Source organism: Gymnoscopelus microlampas (assembly GCF_963454915.1).
Source record: "Gymnoscopelus microlampas genome assembly, chromosome: 17".
Classification (NCBI taxonomy): Eukaryota; Metazoa; Chordata; class Actinopteri; order Myctophiformes; family Myctophidae; genus Gymnoscopelus; species Gymnoscopelus microlampas.
The window spans coordinates 42,706,313-42,730,063 of NC_139954.1; the positions used below are offsets into that span (position 1 = coordinate 42,706,313).

Below are 23,751 nucleotides of genomic sequence, written 5' to 3' on the forward strand. Positions count from 1 at the left end.
CTCAGAACGTGTACTATCGCACCACATTGTGAGCTTGTAGATCGGCTATTTTCATTTTATTTAGTTTCGCACATGGTGGCGTTTCACAGTACAATACAGTTCCCATCAAAGAACAACAATTCATCTAGTCTAAATACACCCATGGGCGAAAAGAAGCAGGAAGAAGGGAAAAAAACATGTTAATGTCGCTACATCTGGGACCCTGAAGATGGCCTCAAAGGAGAAGACCTGCCACGACGGCAATGGACCCTGCTGTGAACCGCCTGCGTACTGGGGTTGGCTGCTTCTAAACATCTATGAAGAAGTGGGGCCTGGTGCACAGAACAGCATGCGAGTGCGGGGAGCTTGAGCAGACTGCTGACCACACAATCACGGCCTCTTTGATGGGAGGAGGGCGTGGCTGCACGACATTGAGCTGGACATCTGATGATAATGCACGAAACAAGATGATGTACATCAGGCCTACTAGGTAATAGCCTCTGCAAAAAAATGCTTGTACATAGGCAAGGTTGGTTGTTTTTAATCTTTTTGTAAATGTTCGCCTATCAAAAGACAAAATAGGGATCATGCCAGATTGGAAGTGGCTAAATCATTTCAGTGTTTTTTTTTATTTTTTAGAAGGACCAAACGATTAGTTGTGAGGAGGGAGGACGTGTCGCAAGTCAAGAATGAAAGCCAAGGTTCTGCCGGCTTGTTTTCCCCTGATGTGATAATAATGTGTATATATATATAATCAATGTAAAAGTGATTTGGACGATGCTCAATGCAGTGAGTACAGGACTATCTTTCTCTTAACAAGAGTTACTCCCCTACAGTATACTCCCCAATCTGCTGTTAGCTGACTCCTCAGTATTGGTAATTGGCTGCTGTATTTCTTGTAACTACATCAGACAAGCCATTTAGCCACTAGTACAGTGCTTCATGACTGCTAATGTGACCCCTACTAAAAGACTGTCAGCTCAATGCTGGAGTTACTTATCCTTCCATTTGTTGGCTTGAAGATACCTTTTCACTCACTGACACTTGGAACAAAGACACATTGGTTTTCACAAGGCAGGGCTTATGTCAAAACAAAATGTACCTAAAGACTCGCCTCGCCTTAGTCCGTAGCACTTATACCATGCCCTACCAATCAGTTTTAAGCAAATGTTAAAATGTAATTTAGATGGCATGTTATTTAGACATGCCAGTTTCATTTGTTGACCTGGCATCCTATAGTTTGTATAGTTTCAATGTACAGATTATTGTGGGATCGCTAAGGCAAACAGTTTGTAGCTAAAAGTATGACGGACTAGTTAGGGGTGAAAAAACGGTCGGAATAAGTATATAAGAATAAATAGTGAAGATAACATTAGTTTTAGACAAACTGTTTGACTGTACTCGTGCAGTTTTTACATTGCTGTGCCTGCCTGAGGCACTGAAGGTTACAGGTTTGATTCCTATCACTGACATCGCATGAAAGTGTCCCCAACATCTTGACACATTTGGAATAAATATACATATTATTAGCGGTGCCAACCGCTCTACGTTAGAAGCGATAATTGAGCCGGTCACTGAAATCACTTCACTGAAATCTGTCATGCACGTCCCAGCAGAGTGATTCAAATTCAACAGCTAAGAAGTATCACAGTAGCTCTCACTCTCGATAAAGCATATGTTGATTCCAAATATTAACACCTCAGTCTACAGTCTTTCTATGCTTATGTGTTCAATAATGCTTATTTGTCCTAGTGTCTATGCTGACCTGGTCTTGGCTAGACACCTGTCACTCCCCTTCTCAGCTCATGTGTGATTAGAGCCTGACACTATAAAGAGGAGCTGTAGCCAGCTCTCGGCTATTCCCCCCCAGCACCCCAGCAGAGCACAAGATGGTTCCCTTGACTATTTGTACTTTCTTTATTTCAGTTACGATGGGCTGATTGTAAGTGTTTTTAATGTTTGGTATGATTTTCGTTATTGGTTACTTTGTACTTTGTGTTTTGGTAGTTCATGGGAGTCTGGTGAAAGGACACAATTGTAACTTTAGAAATATAAATCAAGATTCTTTATGTAACTGCTGTCCCTTCAGACTCAGTGATTTCATTTCCCATAGAGTGTGAGGACGTAGTCTTCTTCGTTTGCCACCTTCACCTTCTCGACGATGACAGGGAGTACTGCTTCTGCTTCGACAAAAGGACCCGCAGATTAACATGTATTTGTCCACAGACCCCCATCTGATAAGATTTGGTTTTAAATATACTTATTTTCAGGTTTGTGTGTGATTGTGTGCTAACAATGTGTGTTAACATAATTTATACACTAGTCTTGACTTTCTGTTCTGATTCAGATTACACAAACTAGGTATACCACCTGTTTGATGAATGTAACCGATATAGGGTGATGAGTTAAACAAAGGGGCTTTGAGGAATGTTCAGGATGATCTTATACAAGACCATAGATGTAATATAGTTGGATGATTACATTATATGATAAGATGGCGGACAAGTTTCAAATAACTTGATCATTGAGAGACAAATCCTTTAAGGTGTGCATCTTTTTTGGAAGCATATATTCATTCTGCAGATTTATTATTCACTGTAACACCTAATACAAGGGCACAGAAATGTGGCAGTCATAGGGGTCTTAAACGTTTTCAGGCCAGGGACCCCCGTTGGGGGGTGGTACAGCATATATTGTATAATGCAGGGGTCTTCAACGTTTTCAGGCCAATGACCCCCTAGCTGAGAGAGAGAGATGAAGCAGGGACCCCCTCTATATTGTATAGAATGGTGTTTCAGATATACTTTTGCTGCTCTTTTCTCCCTCTACACCTATAACTCTTAGTGCAAGGCGTTGTGAGCTTGTAGATCGGCTATTTTTGGCTAAAGTTCTCCTCAGAAAAGGGATGCTAGGGTTCAAGTGGTTAATATAAAAAAAGAAAAATCATATCACACAAAGATTTGGCGGACCCCTGTAGTAACTCTGAGGACCCCCTAGGGGTCCCGGACCCCCTGTTGAAGATCCCTGGTATAATGTATAACATTGTGTTTCATATGTATAGACATACGTACCATGTTGTGCATTCAAGCTATTCAAATAATAGATTAATATATTCATTCATATCCACTGCCATTAGTAAACATACTTTACTAACTGAGAAGAATGTAATACTATCAACAATCTACCACACTTTAAGTATATTTTGATGCCGATACTTTTGTACTTTTAATCAAGTACATTTTCATTACCAGACTTGTACTTGTAACAGAGTGTTTCTACAATTGCAGTATTGATATAATTGATTCATTGATATTCATAGTTAAATAAATATTACAGTGTATGTCTATTATTATTATTATTATTATTATTGTTATTATTATTATTATTGCTGTTATATATTTCGCTAACTTCTTCTCTTTAACTTTTAAATTAGTGAAATGACGTTTGCATTGAAAACAAATGCATCTATTTTTGGTTTGTGCGCATGTGCGTGCTTGTAATTGTGTGTGTGTGTGTGTGTGTGTGTGTGTGTGTGTGTGTGTGTGTGTGTGTGGAAGGGGGGCGGGGCTTGTGTCGTGTTCGTGTCGTGTTTGTGTGTGCACGTCATAGAGTTGTTTGGGTGCGTGCGCACGTGCGTGCGTGTAACAGCGTGTGTGTGTGGGCGGGGGGGGGGGGGGGGCTGTGCTTGCGTACACGCGAGACGGCATTCCCGGGGATGCCCTCTCGCATGTACGCATGTCTGCTTGTCAGACCAATCACAGCCCTTGCTGTTTTGTCCCGCCCCTTAAATTCACCGTTCTTGCAGTGCCCGGCTCAGTTCTCAAGGTTTCCTGCGGATGCTAGGTCGCTCGATACTAGGTCTCTCCGGTCGATGATAGATTTCTATTGGAGACTGTTCTACTTGATTTCGGTTCATATATCACTGATCTACTTTAAATTCGTTGTCTTTTGTCTGAGGTGAGTAATATTACTTGATATATACTTTTTTCCCGCCTTTATTACTTTATTTTTATTTTTTTCCCGCCTTTTTTGGACTACATGAACGTTCAGATTTCAAACACAGTTTTAACCCATGGCCACGGATGTTATAATTACGTACGGGCCCTCAGAAGTAGCCGTATATTCCGTATTGTTCAATAAAAACGCATCTTAATCCGATCGGTGGCCATTTGCTCATAGCTGGCACACTCTATCAGAGTGCAGTACACCTACCAACCGATGGGTAATGCAGTTGAAAGCAAATGGCGGACATGCTGAGAAAATGGCCACCGATCGGATTAAAATGCTTTTTATTGAACAATACTGAAGATACGGTTACTTCTGAGGGCTCGAACAGAATTGTCACATCCGTGGCCGTGAGGTGAGAACTTTATATTTGAAATTTGAACGTTTATGTACATGTACGGGCCTTAAATGAATTAAGTGCAAACGCCAGATTACGTTTGTTTCAGGCCCCAGGACTCTGTCTGGGTAATGGTTTGTTTTTTCATAAACTTAGGTCACAATCGACCTGTCCATAACAATTCATTATACAACGCAGAATGCAGCTTTTAATCAACATTGCATTTGTTATATCTTGTCTGTTAAAATTGAGCTTGTAGATCTGCTAAAACTAACATTAAGCAGCCTCTAAAACTGGGTTAAAAACAACCTAGGCTAACCAGTGCTAACGGCTATAAACGTATGCCTACAACTTCCGCATGGCAGTGACGTAAATGATTACATTATCAACAGTATTGCTATCATGTTTATGTATTTACCAGGGACAGTGCACATTAATCAACATGTTGGTTTTCACATCCGTGTAATGAACCAGAGTTAGCCAGAAGCTAGCTTTCATCTGTAGTCCCTGAGCAGGCTGTTAAAAGTGGTGATATAACTATCCATACAAAAACGGTTGTATTAATACCATACAAGACCAGTAGACATAGTACAGGAGACAGAGCAATTATATTTTATATGTTGGTGGACTTTATTGAGACAATGGCAAACAACGTGGCTTTGACTCAGTATAGAGTAACATGAGTTTAACGCTAGAAGGAGATGCTGTTGTAATTTGACTGTTTTACTAGCAGTAAATAGACATTCATTTGACGCACTGTTTGGTTCAACAAGTGTTTATCTGCACCGAGCATTGCACTGGGTTGACTAATGTTAGAGGACGCCGTGGCTTTGCGGTTGTTTTCATTAACCTGGTTGCTTGTTTCTCTCGCTGAACCTGGCAACTGCCGCTTCTTTTGGGGCTTGTTTTGGGGTTTAAAAGGACCGTATGAGAGTTGACGGTACACGGTCGGTCGTACCGTGTCGGTCGCGCATGCGCGCCACTCTCAATTGTATATTAGGATCATCATATTTATGATTATGTGCCCACATTTGCCTCTAAAATTGTGGAGAAACTGTCGATGCGGAACCAAACTGTCAAGCAATTGTTTCCGCCCAGACACGTTTCACTGTCGCACATGTCGAAAATAGCAGATCTACAAGCTCACAACGCGTCGCGCTGCGACGCATTGTGAGCTTGTAGATCGGCTATTTTCAAATAGACTATGTATAAAATAAGGCTAAAGTGGTTAAGGTATGTTTTATAATGTAATCATTTATATCTTAAAAGTAACTAGTAACTAAAGTTTACTCATCATGGTGAAGAAAAGTCCTCCTAGAGCTGTCATTCTCAAAGCTTTTTAAAAACTTTGATGACCTCCAGTTTGGTGTGCATTAGGCCAGTGGTGCTCAAACTTTTTAATTTCAATGACCCCTCATAACTCTGAGAGTGTACAAATGGAACCAAATGGACCCGTACGGGTCCATTTGGTTCCATTTGTACACTCTCAAAAGTTCCAGACCTGTACGTGTCCATTTGGAACTACCTCAAGGAACCCTGAGGGTCCCTGGACCCCACCACTGCATTAGGGTCCATTTGCTTCCATTTGTACAAAAAAAGGTCAATCTATAAGTGTGGTTCTCACAACGCTTGTATACTCGGCTACTTTTGAAAATGTTTCACAATGACCCGACCACAACAAACATTTATTTCTTAAAACATCAAAGAGTCACGGCACACTCATGGCTGCTGATGCCAAACCAGTTTATTAAGGACAAGAGAACAACAAAAAAAAAATATCCCACATGGTTTTTGGATAATGGATTTGTTTTGTGTTTTGTGCAACCTTTAAAAAAAAAGTTATCGTTTTGTACTATTCTCTATTTCCCCACATAGCCCCCAAACCAGCGTACACGCAATGTATGACGCCGTACACCCAGACCCAGCAGACGCGCCAGGTGACTGCCATCAAACCGGCCACGCCCAGCCAGGCCACCTCCACCTTCTCCATCTGCCCGGTGTCGTCCACCGTGCAGCCCGTACCCTCTGCTGGAGCGTCCGTAGTGCCGTCGTACTCCCAGAGCCCGACCTACAGCACCAACGCTGTCACATATTCTGGTAAGGAAATGCCCGGCCGTCACCCACACATACAAGTTACCCACACGCTAAACCCAAACGTAGTTGAGCAATATAGTAGAATGTGAGCTGCAGAAACACATTTAATTGATCTGGGTGCCATCGTTATAATAACCCATTAAAACCGGGAAAGCATCTGTCGTTTTAGATTTTAGCTGTTCTTAAAACACGTTTTAAGAACACTTAAAAGATCTCTCAATAAATGTTCAAAAATAGCAGATGTACAATCTCACAGTCATCACTTCGTGCCGCGCTGCGAGCTTGTACATCTGCTATTTTTGAATAATTTTGAATGGATGCAACGTGTTCATTACTTTGCAACGTTCCCCATACATAGGCTGTCGCTCGTATTCGCTTGGGCAAAATTCACTTCACAAAAAAACATAATTATTCAACGTACGCGAGTTGTGTCGCATCGGGCGTAGATGCAGAATCTTGTCACTCAAAACACAGTTTAGCTAGACTGCACATTTTAGAATGGAGGAGGAAGCCAAAAGTTCCCAGTGTTAAACACTGACGCATTTGATTTATTTCTGAGATGCTGTGGCTTGTAGACTTAGAATAGGCTCTATGCACAGCAGCCATATTATCACTTCTTTCATAGGTGTTACCAATGATACTAATGAAGGCTCTGTTCCATTTAGTGTAGCACAGTGGTTTCCCACGACCCCCATAACTCTGAGAGTGTACAAATGTACATACATTTGTACACTCTCAGAGTTACACACCTGCAAGGGGCCATTTGGAAGCCCATGAGGGTCCCTGGACCCCAACTGTAGACCCACTGGTGTAACAGAGTGTTTCCAGTGAGCCAACATGCACAATATCAGCACCCTGACTCTGTTTGACCAGAATGGAACAGAGCCTTCATTAGTATCATTGGTAACACCTGTGAATGTCTTCATAATATGGCTGCTGTGAATAGAGCCTATTGGCAGTGTTGTGCCTGAACGCGTTCAATGAACGATCGTTCATGAACTCGTTCATATTTTGGGCGAACGTGAACTGAACGTACTGTATATCCGCTAGATGAACGTTATCGTGAACGCGTTCATTCTGGCGTTTGTGAACGGCGTTCTCTCACAGTTTAACTTCGTTCAAGAGTGTCTCAAATTTCCATGGTTACATCGGTTTGTCATGTTGTATTTCATCCTATTCTGTGTTTCCGAGGCGTCTTGAACGCACCATCAGCCAAAAAAAGAGAAAAGCAAGGCGGTGTCTAAACATTCATGTGCGCAGCGCGGAGTCCGAATCAGAGTGAACAGTCTCATTGCAGCGACAGCTAGTGAGCAGCACAGACAGTTACAGTACGGCCACTCGGCCAGGGCGAAGAGCTGACACTTTATCCGCTCTGCGAAGCTCATTTCCCGGCCACAAGCATTTGGAAGTTGACTTGTGTCTCTTCCAAAGTATCGGTGTTGTTTCCTTGGCTTCACTGCCGACAAAATTAACTTGAAGCTTGGCTGAATTAATAAGTAAACACCGCGGAACGGCGAGATGAGTTTGTCCGTGGCTGATGCGTCGTGCACCGTAGCCTACAGCCGACTTTAGGACGGTAGCCCCGGCCCCCGAACATCTGAATGAACGTATTGTAGTCTGGACGTCCGACCCGACTTTATTTTGGGATTAAAAGTGGACTTCTGCACCTGGCTTTTGATGTTAACAGTGTCATACACTCACTTTGACAAGCCCCCAGCCCCCCCCCCCCCCAAGATTAATGAAAATCTTTAGAAAATAGCAGATCTACAAGCTCACTGTGTTGCACCATGACCTGTTGTGAGCTTGTAGATCGGCTATTTTCCAATATCCAAAACTTAAATAGGGCTGAAGTGATACATGTATTTGTAAAATCTACTAAGTAACTAGTAACTCAAGTTTTCAAATAATTAAAAATAAGTACAATATTTGCCTCTGAGATGTAGAGTAGAAGTAAGTAAGTACTGAAAACTGCTAATACTCTAGTAAAGTAAAAGTACCTCAAAATTGTACTTAAGTACAGTACTTGAATAAATGTGCTTAGTTACTTTACAGCACTGGAAATAATAAATATAGGGTGCTTTGTGTATGTACACCAGAGAGGATATAATGTATAAGAAAATTAAATAAATAACATTGGTTTTATAATGTATTGGATAAATAATAAAACTATAGTAATAATAATAAATAATATATTTGGATGCATCCTGCTCCATATACAATACAATGCACTGCTTTTCAGTTCATCATTCAAGTTTGAGACAATAAAAAATATGCGATTAATATGCGATTAATCGCGCGATTAACTACAAAAATCATGCGATTAATCGCGATTAAAAATTTTAATCGCCTGACAGCACTAATATATATTTAAAAAAAAGAACGAAAAAGAACTGAACTAGTTCATTTTTTGAACCATGAACTTTAGTTCAAAATTTTGAATTATGAACTGAACTTTGAACTAGTTCATTTTAAAATTTGTGAACTGAACTTTGAACTAGTTCATATTTTAAGTGAACTTTCCCAACACTGCCTATTGGTATCTTTAAAAAATATATTTTATTGAAATGCATTTCTTCATCACTGCCCCTATTCCTGCTCCATAGGTACGTCTTACTCGGGCTACGAGGCTGCCGTGTACTCTGCTGCCTCCACATATTACCAGCAGCAACAGCAGCAGCAACAGAAGCAGGCGGTGGCCGCGGTAGCCGCTACAGCAGCGTGAACGGGCAGCGCCTTCACCAAGAAGCCGCCCTTCCAGAGCAAGCAGCTCAGGCCTAAGCAGCCGCCCAAACCCCCTCAGATCCACTACTGTGACGTGTGTAATATCAGCTGTGCAGGCCCGCAGGTGAGCACACTCACACTTGTCTCTGTAGTCCTTGGTCTTTGAAGCCTAAAGACTGGTGGGGATCACTTTTCTACAGAAAAGAGTTATACGAATAATTAAGAGGACTGCTTACCGTGAGCCTACCAACGCCTTATTCATAAATTTACACACATTAAAATTCTGGGATATGGTTGTTCTCCAAACCCTGTTAATTATGTTCAAAGCCTACAGTAACTTACTTCCAGACTGTCTTCAGAAGCTGTTCGAGACCAAAAACACCCATTATGAACTTAGAAACACTGGCATGTTTGAAACAACATGGGCAAGAACCAATACTAAACAACACTGTGTATCAGTAAAAGGAGTAAGTCTGTGGAGCTGTTGCGATAATGAATTGAGGAGGTGTAGATCGATCTATGCCTTTAAAAAAATGTATTAAAAAAATATTATAAACAAGTATAAAGAGATAGTGTGATCATGTATTATTTTCATTGTTATATAAGATTATTGTATAATAATGAAAATAAAACAGAGAATAAAACAAAAAAATATATAAAAATAGATACAAAAAGAAAGTAAAAATAACAAATCATGTATTCACATGTATAACCATATATGTGAACATGTATTGTATTATGAAGCCAAAACCTTTGTCCTGTTTTTTTCGGTATTCTTTTTTTCTTCTCCTTCTAATTTAACTTTTGTGAAAATTAATTTGTTTTTCTTTGATTGTCATGGATGTATTTTATGTTGAAAGGGTAGGCAATATAAGCTATGTAGCTTCAGCCTATACCTTTTTTTGGTCACAACTATGCCATATATTATTGCTGCTATGTTTTGAGAAAATTGAGCATATTGTTTGCATAGTGTACAAATGACCAAAAATAAAAACCAGTGAAGTGAAGTGAACCTCGCCTCCCTATTTTGGGCATGTTGTTATAGACCAAAAACAAACCTGATCTACACGCTTGTTTGAGTACCTTGAAAAGCTGTATTTCAATTCTACATTTACACTGATCAAATTAGTTTAACAAACTTTGCAGGTTTGTCCGACTTAATACATGATTAGATTTTATGCTGAAACGCCATGCTTGGCTTGCATTATACGTCCTACATTTGAAGCAAATGGTGTCTCAAATGAAGGAATAGTAACCCCCCTTCCTCTCCAACCAGACATACAAGGAGCACCTGGAGGGCCAGAAGCACAAGAAGAAGGAAGCGGCTCTCAATGTGTCTCAGAGCAGCAGCAGCAGCAGTGGAGGAACCAGCAGCTCTGCCCGCGGCGTCCAGAACCAGCTCCGCTGTGAGCTGTGACGTCTCCTGCACCGGAGCCGACGCTTACGCCGCTCATATCCGTGGGGCCAAGCATCAGAAGGTAATGTATTTATTTTATGCTACCATGTATTACCATCATGTGTCACTTGCTCGCATAGATCAGTTCTTTTTGACCAGCGACACCATTTTACCTATGGATTAGGCTTAACCACGTAAGCACTAATTTGTACTTTGGGATACAAGCTCACAGCTTGTCTTCAAAATTTGAGAACTTTGATAAACATATTTTTTAAGTCTTTAAACCTTTGCCTATAATGGCATGCCCAAAATGGGTAAGCCAGGATTAGTGTGGTTAACTACATTAATCTACAATCTTTCAACGTGTCGCACTGTGAGATTGTAGATATTTGTAAAGGGGTAAAAAAGGAGGGGGCCCATTATAGACCCCTGGCTGACACCGATAAACACATTATTTAGGAACATAATGGATTGTAAACGGTCACAAAAGATATTAACCCTCATTCAATATACACACGTCCACATACAGGCAGGCTTACTGGACGTTGTGTACTTGTCTCTATACTGTGTATATTTGGCACAGATCTATGCATATATGACCGGTACGCAAGTTCTATGCTTGGTTCAGGTGTTTGGAAGGACAAAAAAAACAGAACATATTTGCATATCTGGTTTAATAAAGACATAAGCCAATCCTTTTACAGCTTCATAAGTCATAACGGGAACTTTAGCTTTGACGTGTTTTGGCAATTAAAGCAAAGATGTCAACATGTGTGTTCCCAAATATGAGATTCATGATATGAGAGCATTGGCCGTACTGACGCACGCTGGAATGATTACCAACGTTTGTCTGTGACTGTGTTGTGGTTAATTAAATCATGCTGCAGTGTTTTTAGATCTTACCACAATACTGATATTCAGCATGATGTACAATTTATTTTTTTAAATTTCAATTGAAAAGAAAAGGGGCAATCCTTCTTGAATAGCTATAATTTCATTTTAGAAAAAAAACATGTGTCCACCTACAGAACTCGGCCTTTATGAATTGAATACGCAGGACCACAATGGAAACAAGCCCTCAGGGATTTTTGTGTTATCCTTTTAGCATTATTGCGTAGGCCTTACTGTGCCTCTGTACTTTTTGCAAACTGCTGATAAAGAATTCAATCAATCAAAGCCACACAGCAATTTGCATGATGCTCAAGCAATGGCTGAACATGGCTTGCTATCATGCTGCCTTGGATGGCAAATAAACAGTGATATGTTGGATGGATGGATAGGCTTTTAGTTTAGTGGTGTTAGTTAACAAAATTCAGTGTCGTAAACATACATGTCGTTACAATACACAATGTCATTTAGAAAACGGTTTGGACAGCTGATTTTTACAACAAACCATCAAACGTGTTGCTCTGCTCCGTTCCCCAGGTGGTGAAGCTTCACACCAAGCTGGGGAAACCCATCCCTTCCACGGAGCCCAGCGTGGTCACCCAGACCTCCTCCTCCACCACGGCCGCCCCCAGTAAGACCCCCTCCTCTGGCCTGGGCAGCTCCAGCACCACCTCTTCGTCCCTGTCCATAGGCACCTTCTCCTCCAATGCTTCTGCCTCCAGTGCACCACAACTCCTCCTACCTGAAGCCAGTCAACATAGTGAGCGGTGGTGGGGGGGGGGGCGCTCGGCAAGAACGCGCTCGGCAACAGTCTGGCCCCCGTCAAGAAGGCCTCCGCCCCCAAGATCAACTTTGTCGGTCAGTAGGTCCCCTTTGAATTTTGACGTCTCCTGGCGGTATTTGACAATTACTTCATTCTTCACCTTGTTGCCATTATGCTCTGTACTGTGTTTTTGCTGTATCCCTGTTTGATTAGTATAGCTCTGCATTTAACCAGTTCAACCACATGAATCCTAGCGTCCCTATTCGGGGCTTGTCGTAATAGGCAAACATTCAGTGAAAACAAAAATCGTCTCACTACACGCCACAAGGCATTGTGTGAGCATGTAGATCGGCAGAGATTGATGAGTGATAGAAAAGGACGGGGCCAATTACAGACCCCTTGCACACCCATCTAAGTATATAGGGTTTAAGTCATTGAACCCCAATGTAGTTATCACACAATGAATAAAGAAAACGACTTCCATATTCACTTTAAAAATGATAAAACATTTTCTTTTTGACAATTTGCACCTATAATGACATGCCCAAAATAGGGACACCAGGTTGAAAGTGGTTCAAACACTCATCACTAATAAAGAGTGAAGCTGGTTTCACAGAGCGTGCTTTGCACTCAAAGGCTACATGCCAATGTCTGGATAAGTCTCTGCCAACTTGTGTAGTGATGGACGGTGACCAGGCGTGCGTTTCCAAACCTAACATTTCTTGAAGTTCTGTGCCTTGTAGAATAAGTGTATAACCTAGTTTAACCATGCAGTCAAATGGCCAATAGTTCACTCCTGGCCCTTGCAAATGGAAACGGTCATTGTTTTCCTTTTTTTTTTAATTATTGTGATTTATTGCATTTGTATGCTGTCCATTAGTCAAAGCATCTGTGGACTAGTGACTCCTCAGTAAAATGTAAAATGGAATGTCACAGTTTTAAGTAAACCAATACTAAGAATCTTTGAATGGGATTGTGTGTTATGTTAATAGTGATGTTTTGTTTGTTTTTGCATGATCAAAATTTTGATTTGCAAATTCTTATCGGTTAATCAATAAATTTTTTGTGTGTATTTACGATTAGAGGTTGGGTGTTCACTAATGTCTATGGTAAGTTTACGGTAACTTTTGATTGAAAAATAAGGCCCTGCTACAAATAATAACTTCTCTAGCTGTGGTCTTTTGGAGCAGTAAGGATGAAGTCATTAGTAGACACAATTTCGGGTTTTATCGTATTTGTTGGCTGTTCACTTCATCCAATGCCATCTGCAAACTCACAACACCTTGCATCGCCTATTTTCGCCACTAAATAGGCAATTTATGAAATATTGGAAGAGGGTTTGTGCCCAATAGCAATGGTCTGAGACTAAAGAACCCTACCTCCCCCTTCGCCCCTTGCAGGAGGAAACAAACTGCAGACCACGGCGAAAGCGGATGAGATGAAGGCGGCGGAGATATCCAAGCCAACGCCACCCTCCATGGCTGCCCCAGAGACCCAAGAATGATATCTCTAATTCGCTGTCTGCGGCGGCGCTAGCTGCACTGCAGAACGACGTGCAGCCTGTTGGACACGACTACGTTGAAGAGGTATTCTGACAGTTCACTTGGGTGTTGCTTGCCAAAAATAACTGATCTACATGCTAACACGTCGCATCACGACACATTGTTAGCTTGTAGATCAGTTATTTTTGTGAGTATAAATTATATTGTTAAATTGTCCTTTTTTTTAGTAAGGCAAAAAAGTGTGCACAACTGCAGCAGCCCAAATAGGGAGACAGCTGTTTTTTGTTTAACAAACCCCACCGGCCATGAACCAGAGGGGAAGGCCAGTGCTGTGGATGTGGGGATGTAATCGTTCTATATTGCACTCCATCAAACACAAGTATAAAAGAGTTAAAATGAAGACTGGCTCTGAGTCTGCCGTACAATTGTATTTTTACGGCGTTGCTCGGCCATACCCTACCTGTCTATGAGAGGGTCTGTGTGTCACAAACCACAGGACCGATCAGTGCTAAACTTTGCATGCACGCTACACAGAATTAACTCCACATTGGAGCCATGCTGTTGGATCCTATCCAACAGCATGTTAAAAACCACTGCTATAGAGGGAATTGAACATTTTGTGTTACCCATCTCCTTAGGTCTGCAACGATGAAGGCAAAGTCATCCGCTTCCACTGCAAGCTGTGTGAATGCAGTTTCAACGATCCCAACGCTAAGGAGATGCATCTGAAGGGAAGGAGGCATCGACTGCAGTACAAGGTTGGTACATTTTCATAGGTGCAGGCACAAGTGTTATTATGCCTAATGTATTATCTTTGGCTGATGTCGCTTGCTGATAAGAACTGATCTTCAAGTCATGTTTTAGCTGGGACAACGTTATTTTTAGCATGACAGGTTTTTAGAACAAAGCGAGTAATCTACACGACCCAGGACACTAGACTGAACTATTTTGAATGGTTAAACAATAAGTCATAAGTTGATCAGGCCGTCATCTGTCCTGGCATTTCCTGTTCACCTGGTCTTTTAGAAAAAGGTGAACCCTGACCTTCAGGTGGAGGTGAAGCCTAGCATCCGTGCCCGTAAGATTCAGGAGGAGAAGATGAGGAAGCAGATGCAGAAAGAAGAGTTCTGGAGGAGGAGAGAGGTAGAGGAGCGCTGGAGAATGGAAATGAGGTACGATGAGGTTTTGATGTCCAGCTGATGTTTTTTTGTTTTTTTAACTTGCGTCTCCATTCTGGGGAAAACATCTGCCGAAAATAGTGCAGATGTATTTTCCACGGAGATTTGATGGAGAGGGGAAAACGGGAGGGAACCAAGTATAGACCGCTGGGTGATCCCAGTCGACTAAGTATATAGGGTTTAAGTGGTTCATCAGTGGACATTCTCCATGTCTAATCTGCTGAACTCCCAGGTCACTGTTTGTTTTTTTCTTCCCCAAACTGCTGAAACTTTCCAGGAAGAAGAGCACCACTGGGATGACAGACGCCGTATGCCCGACGAAGGCTATCCTCAGGGGCCCCCTTGGCCGCCCGGTCTCTTGGGGGTCCGGCCTGGCATGCCCATCCCTCAGCCTCAGGGACCTGTGGTAGGTCCTGGGTCCTCTGAATTTTTGGGCGGTGTAGCCGTCCCTATATGTGAGGTTGGGACATTGACATTTGTACCCCCCAAACCCTGCACTGTGATTGGCCACCCATTGTACACCCCTTCCACCCACAATGGGTGGCCCCTGGACACCCCCGCTGACTCTATTCAGCACTGTGATTGGCTAGCGAGACACATGATGAAATTAATAACCTATAAATAGGACTATGCACTTTAGAAAAAAAACTTTTTTTTTTAAGTGAGCTTCCATCACTGTGATGACCACTGTGATGACCACACCGCCCACTTCACACTGGGTGTGATTTTTTACTATTTGAAATAAGAGCGCTTTGGCAAGTTATGGAAAAGTAAGTGTCTTCTGGTCTGTGGAATGTAAAATAAGAGCACTGTTGGCCTATAACATGCTGTTTTCACTAAAAATATAAAATAACAAGTGTTAAAGGTAGGGTAAGTGATTTTCTTTTGTTAAAATAAGTGTTAAATTAGCTCTATATTCTGATAGTACTCATTGCTATAGAGTGTTTGTTCAGTAACATGAGTCTCCATGTCTCACCAGCTCTTTATCAAACAACAACTATAATAACAATAATTGATAGGACATTATACCAAATATATTGATGGTGTTGCTAACAGTAAAGGTACCAATAATACAATTGTGTTAATAAATACTTTAAACTATATCTGCTCTGCTTTGTCTCTACTTATTATTCTTTTTACCATGTGGTTGAAAAGTGAATCTATATGTTTGGTAATGTATTTAGTCAACATTTACAATGAATACAGATGTGTGTTTTTTTGGGGGGGGAATTACTATTCACGATCAGAAGGGTTCTTCACTACTAAAGCTGAACAAAAAGTGAAACTTTGGAATGTAACCTCTCATTAATGCCTAAGCCCATACACATATGAACATAATACACAAAAGTTGTTTGTTTAACTGACAATAATTTTTGCCTTCTACAATCTGGTGTTTTAATTTATTTGACCAACTTATACACTTAACGGTTTGATCCATGCAAGAGTCAAAGCTTGTAATTGAAATTGTTGTCAGACTATAATCTCTGCCTGCTGGATGGAATGGACTTCAATCCCTCTACTGTGTGTAAAATTGTGAAGCAATCTCCATGGACATTAGAGCTTATCCAAAACTCCTGCCTGGTGATGACAAGTCTGTCACAATGTAGGCTAAACAATAGTTTTTCATTGTGGTATTGATGCCATTCAGTAACATTGATGTGCCTGATATGCTGGGGAGTATCTATTTTACAATATACAAAATGGTACGGCTTCAACCCAGCTACTAGCCAGGTCGACAAGTATCGTAATGGTTCCACATGTATTATATGGTGAGACATTCCTAAGTACATTACAAGGTATTTAATATCTATTATCAGGCTGGGGAAAATAGGTGCTGAATCTTATACTCACAAAACATGACATCATAATATAAGGAAAACGTGAAATGTCTTCTGAGTAAGTACAACTTGTTTGCAAATAGCAGATATGCCATTTACTCTATATACACAGGGTATTGTCTCCTCACAATATCTCAGATCAGAACAATAAGGTGCTCAACATTGTAACACAGCCTTTTATTTATATGGTATATATTTTACCACGAATGTTTAGCAAAATGTCATGATTCCCAAATCATACCCCATCAACCAAGACTGTAAATAATGGAAAATTATATTATTGAGCATTGGAACACACGTTTAATTTAATGTTTAATATGTCCATAATGATTGATGAAGAGCATAGAGTAAAAAAAAAAAAAGGGACAGCGTCCTCTATGTCTTGTCCGTCAGACTGCAGATGGACCCTTCAGATATCTTCCCAAATCTCGCGAGAGTGTGTTGCTGGGATAGAGAAAAGTCAATAACAAAGTTGATTTCCTCCTCATTTGTGTCTCTAAAAAAAGCCATTTTAGTTTGAAAAATCGATTGGGTCCAATATTTAGTTCAGTAACCATGGAGCTAAGGAATGGTTCAGAAGCTGTGTTCACGTTCACAAAATAAATATTGGAATTGGTCTATTTGTTCTATTTGATGCCTCTTTGTTATGCATCTTTTGGGAGGCCAAATACAGGCTTATATTTTTGTAACTGTCATTATTCGACTGTTCTCTTGGGATAAAAAAACTAAAACAAAACAATTAAACGTCAACGGTATAGTTTGAATTACCGGCTTGCTCCTCCGGACGCGAAACGTAACGTCTGGGGGGTGACAATTGAAAGTCATGTGTAATAATTAAAAGTAACTTCCCCTACAATGTCTATGAATTGACCTTCCTTCTCTCCGTGTCTTCCAGGTTGCAGTTGGAGGTTCTTCACCTGCTGTCTCCAGAACAGAAGGCTGAGCTGCTACTGAGGCCTGAGGTTGCAGGCCTGGACAACGGGACCCTCAGCCTGGTCTTCCACAGCTTGATGACCGGTGGTCCTGGGCCCACCCCCACCTCCACCCCCGGATACACATACACCTCACATAGCCCCTACTCACCACCATCACCACCACAGAATAGCTTCAGAGAGGTTGCATAGCTTTAAATATTATACATTTCTTTCATCCAATTAAACTTTTACCAGATTGTTGATGGTAATCTTCATAACCTTAAACAATATTATTTTGTTCTTTTTGAAACACTTGCAGGTGGTGAATGGGTTGATGGGAGCTTTCAGACCTGTTGGGAGCCTCGTCAGTGAGTTTGTGTCTCTCACACGTGAGGTACATACAGCGTACATACATATACTATATGCATATATGAGAAGCCAATTACTTGTTTTTACAGTATATGACTAGTTTATTATGATTATGCATATTACATCTGCTAACCTGACATGACCCTGACATTCCTATCTATCTGTTGCTCTCCAGAGAAATGTATCCGAGATCGGAAGCATGACTCTCACCCAGACCCTGCTGAACTGGACCCTAGCTGAGCTGGCTGGCATGTACACGCCACATAATACGTCCATAGCCCAACCAATGGAAGAGTTTGATGTGACAAATGTGGAGGATTGGTTCAACCATGTTGTAACGCCACTATTACAGAGATTCTTACCCCATGGGCAACTCCCTGACCAAATCAAGTATGCCTTCCACCAAGTGTTGTAAGTACAATTCATATTCTTTCATACAGTGAGTAGATGCATGTACAGTCCAGCGTCCATGTCTTTCCAATTATGTTGTGCAGGCTAGTCTTGACCAAAGTCCCAGATTTTCCTGGATGAGCCGAGCTAGTTTAATTAAGAGTGCCGGTGGTGTTAGTGGACTTCTGTTTCCTTTCACATTCAACACAACACAACACAAAATAATGGAAATCAACAAAAGGGCAACGTTTATTTATGGATTAACTCAAAACGTTTCTTTGAATATTACATGCGAGATAGCAAATATTGAGTGAGTAATAACTGGAATTGTTGATTGTAACCTTAAACAAGTGACCCAAGCAAGGCAGGACACAAAGATTACAAAAGGAAAGACAAACACAAGCCCTTTACTAAGATGTGAACACAGGGTAGGTGGCTGTACAAAGTACAAATTATTAAAGGGAACTTAAATACAAACCGCCACAAGGAATTTGTCACTTTGTGATAGTGAACCTAACAAGACAAAGGTGAACAATGTCCTGATTTTGGAGTGATAACAAAGGTCAGCCTGTGGCCACCCTCTGGTGGCCATCCAGAAATATTGCAGGTTATGTCCTTTGTAAGTCCCTTGTTTTGTCCACTGTCCATTATCTATGAATATGATGCTGATTATTGTGCTTGCTTGTTGAACAGCTATTTGGACATGGGCAATGCCACCACTGAGGTCCAGGACACTTGCAGCATCACCCTTGAAGAAAGATCATGTGGCGTGAGAAGGCTTTATTAATTGTTTCTGAATTTCTTTAATTTAAATGTATTACACAAAGGATTCCAGATTCTATTCTAGATGTCGTCGGATAGGAAAGTCATGCCTGTACATCCATTATCCTTCTCCCCATCTCTTCTACCAGCTTACCAACGCAGTGGAAAATGTGGCCCGTTTCATGCACTGTGCATGTACAACTCTACTTTTTCCCCCCTCGTTTTAGAACTTCAGTGAGCTTGCGTCCCACATCAGAGAAGTGTTTGCTCAGGTGGAGTCTCCATCCCTGACCCAGGAGAACCTGGAGGACCCAGACTTCATCAGGATGTGGTTCCAGATCAAACTGCTGCCTCTGCTGCCTACAGTTCCCATAAGCCTCCTCGATTGCCTCAGCTTTAAGAACTTCACCTGTCCTGTTTACCAAGCCCTGTGAGTTGTCCCGTTTATAAAGGGAATGCTATCTTCTCTAGAACATAACTGTTTCCCAAACATTTTCAGCTTGAGACCTGAAAGATACATTTGGTGACTTCCTGGGACCTAAACTTTTAAGAAAAATCATTATGAATTATAAAGTATGCATATTTAAAAAATGTATTTCTTAAAATCTTCTGAAAATCTTTTGTATTCCTTTTCCTTTTCTTTAATTTCTGAAAATCTGTTGATTTAAAAAAAAAAGGATTGTGGGACTTTGTTTATTTTTGAAAAAACAAAAAACAAGCAGGATATTTACTTTACCTTACTTTAATTCATAAAACCTGGTCTGTGACCCAAAAATGGGTCAAGAGTAAGACCCTACGTTTGGAAAACACTTATAGTCGAAATACACAAAATAGTCCCGGAATAATGATACATTTCTTTGCATTGCTGGGTCCAGAGTAAAAGATCTGAGTCATCATATGCGTCTCATGGATCCTGATCACAACCACAGCCCAGTGATGTACGAACACTTCCTCCATTCCTTCTTGCTACATCACAACACGTCCGGTAAGTGAACCAAGTAGCCATAGCTAGAGACAAGCTCAGAGGACCATTTGTCTGCAGATGTACAGGAATTTCTGTTGCTTTCAGAGTACATTTTTGAGTAAAACATTACTCTATTCTAATACTATACTATTATAGCCTACACTGACTTGTGTATTTATCTTCAGATCCTCAGTGTGTCTCCTCATCCAGCCATAGTGCAGAATGGCTGGAGGAGAACTTTGGATTCTTCTCCATGTTCGCCCCCATCACAGACTTCTATGACCTCAACCGTGACTTCTCTGGAGTGAGTGTGGATAATCTGAACATTTTTACTGAAAACATTGATTTGATTGTTTGTACTTGACATCACAATTTCAGTAACTTAATAACCTTTCAACCTGGCGTATATTTTGGGCATGTCATCACAGGATTGCAAGATTTTCAAAAACGTAATAGCTGATTTGCGAGTGTGACATTATAATTCGATTACGTATAAAATAGGGCTTCAGTGGTTAAATCTCATATCCTGCCCTCTCCTATTATGTCCTGTCTGTCTCTCTCTTGTCTTAAACGTGTCCAGAAGGAGGTTCTACACCTCCTGACTCCGAAGCAGACTGCAGAGATGCTGCTGGTGCCTACTCCTCCAGAGAAAGACGTCATCATCCATGCAGTGTTTGACCATCTGACACAGTCTCAAGGAGACTTTCCTGAGTTCCTGCACCACCTGGTTCTGCTCGCTAGAGAGGTAACCTCATCTGTAGAGCGTCTTATGACAGCTTAAAAAACGTACAGCAAAATATAATAGTAATTATAATAATAATAATTATTATTATAATGCATGGACTTTTATTTTATCTCTTAGGTTATGCCACCCTGTGATGTCCATCAAGTCATGTGAGTGTGTTGTGATGATGTTAAATGGCTTACATTTTAAAGGGGCTGCACCATGAATGTAAAATAAATATATTATATATAAATATTGCCCCCCAACAACCCCGTGGTCAACAATTGGTATTTTCTTGTGCACCTGGCGTATTTCATCCAATTAAATGATAACTTCATGAAGACATTTGGAAAGTCTGTTTCCAATGTATTTTGCATTGTATTCTTGCATGTGAGGCTGTTGTCCTTTTACCATAATATTTAATATTGTCTGACCACATTACCACCAAGATAAAAGTCTTGTAAATGTATTGCATGAATGAACAGGTATCGCAAATAAAGTGATTCCAGTTGCATTTCTGATCTGGTGTCCCGTCTAATATGTCTCTATCCACTAATATGTCTCTATCCACAACGTCAGGCCTATGTCAGTGAGTCGTTCATCCCAGAAGAGAAAGTCCAGGAGCTGGGGCCTGCGTCACGCAACGCCACTACTGATGACATCACCATGTGGAACATCACACAGATTGACACACTGTGTTCTTTAATGGACTCTTCAGATGGGGAGTGAGATTCAGCTCTGGTAAGTATACAAATGATCTTTGATTGATTGATGGTGTTATTGACAAATATACATGGGGGCGGCAGTGGCTCAGGAGGTAGAGCGTCTGTCTGTTTGTCTGTCTGTCTGTCTGTCTGTCTGTCTGGCTGGCAGGCAGTGTAATCAGTGTAAAAGTGAGAAAACATACTGTGTTGTGATTATATTTACACGTTCTTGCATGTGTGTTCGTAAATGTGTGCAGTACATGTATATGGCACTAACACATTTTTTGTCACCATCAAGGCCAAGGCCATCATTTCCAAGTATCTGACTAAGGCGGGCAACAGTCTTGGCAGTGCAGAGCTCAGTTGTGTCAAGGGACCCAACCTGTGTTCCCTGGATACCAGTGTCCTACAGACCATCTCAGAGGACACCCTCAGGTGAGGGGTGTTGGGGAGGGAGCCAGTAGTATCGTAAATCATGTTTACTTTAGTATTTCTTCACTACTTGCACACACTTGAACATCGACATTAATCCAAAAAACTATTATTATAAAAAATATATTGGGAATATTTTGGGCTTTATTGACAGTGTATAGTAGAGCGAGACAGGAAACAGGGAGAGAGAGATGGGGAATGCAGCAAAGGTTGTCGGGACTGGGATTCAAACTCGCGACACTCTGTCAGACTGTATTAGAGCCTACATACTGTATGGTATGCGCCTGGACCGCTAGGCCAACGGGTGCCCCACCCAAAACTATTTTTAACCTAATTAACCCCGGCATCCGTATTTTGGGCTGGCAAAAATAAGAATCAATTATTATTTTATAGAAATAAAAGTCCTAATAATAATAATTCACGCATTTTCACAAATAAAAAAGAAAGTAGTAAAATTAGCATACATTTCTACAAGCAACATCGTACAACAAATTATAAAAGAGTGATGTGTGTGATTCCATGACATAATAGCCAAAAGGTAAATAAGATATGTAAGGGACTGAATTTTAGAGACTGAATAAATTACATTTGTGGTTGAAAATGTGGTAGCACTCTTTTGAGATGTGTGCTGTGTGTCTCCTGGTGTTTCCAGTAATTCCAGTTTGCTGGTAGTGTCCAGCTGTACGCTGGAGAAGAAGAAAGTGCTCTTTAACATCGCAGAAAAAGCCTTCTCTGGACTCAGCCGCACTACAGCTATCAGCACTACCAGCTTCCAGAATACAGAGCCATTTTTGGGTAAGCAAGCATTCATTCACATGTACATGCGTACAAACACATACTGTATATTGCAGTGGTTCTCAAACATTTCCATGTCAAGGACCCCAAGTTCATACACAACTGTCTGTACTGTACTGTATACCAGTGATAATAGCCTAACTCAAACATCCTCACAATGTCGCACGCACGCACGCACGCACGCACGCACGCACGCACGCACGCACGCACGCACGCACGCACACTTCAGAGATGGATAAATTCAGTATTTTCTTTATGACCTGTAGGTGGTGCATCCCTTTCCTATGTGAGAAGTGCCGCTGCCTCCAATGTCAACATGGACCTGGATACCTTTGTCAATCTGGACCCGAGTGTTGTACAGGTTAGTTGCGTGTGCGTGCGTACGTGCGTGCGTCCTTGTGGTTGTACATCTGGGAAAGGCAAGTAGTTAATGTATGTTTTTATAATATAATAATTTATATCTACAATAACTAGTAACTAAAGTTTTCAAATAATTGTAGTGGAGTAACAGTACAATATTTGCCTCTGAGATGTAAGTAAAAGTATAGACAATTGGAAATACTCCAGTAAAGTAAAAATACCTTCTAATTGTACTTAAGTACAGTACTTTAGTAAATGTACTTAGTTACTTTACACCACTGGATATTTCGTACCAGTGTATTGAAGGATATTTCTTTCTCTTCCACAGGGAAGTCATGTGGCTCTGCTGGGTAAATCTCCAACGGTCAGTTTATGTACACCGGATCAAAGTTTGGAGGTTCTGCTACAGGTGTCTGTGATGAAGGGTAAGAACATTATAAATATATATAATAAGAACTAGGGCTGGGACTCGATTAAAAACATTTATCAAATTAATTAGAGGCTTTGTAATGAATTAATCACAATTAATCACATTTTAATCGCATATCAATATTTTACTTGAGAATAGGGAAAGGCAATTTTTTCGTACGTCTTTTAAGTACATGTAAAAAAATAAAAGGCTTAAAAATACTAAAA

At 40.9% G+C, this 23,751-nt stretch overlaps 1 pseudogene across 1 annotated transcript; it reads left to right on the forward strand.

Moving 5' to 3' along the window:
• The first annotated feature begins 208 nt into the window (after positions 1 to 208).
• Positions 209 to 21,967, forward strand: LOC311064459 (zinc finger RNA-binding protein-like; annotated as a pseudogene). The gene is made up of 16 exons: positions 209 to 275; positions 6,197 to 6,418; positions 9,019 to 9,260; positions 10,413 to 10,614; positions 11,958 to 12,278; positions 13,584 to 13,769; positions 14,324 to 14,443; positions 14,712 to 14,867; positions 15,141 to 15,269; positions 17,604 to 17,816; positions 17,935 to 18,009; positions 18,160 to 18,318; positions 19,364 to 19,566; positions 20,311 to 20,404; positions 20,681 to 20,845; positions 21,827 to 21,967. The product of its transcript is annotated as a zinc finger RNA-binding protein-like (transcript).
• The last annotated feature ends 1,784 nt before the right edge of the window (positions 21,968 to 23,751 follow it).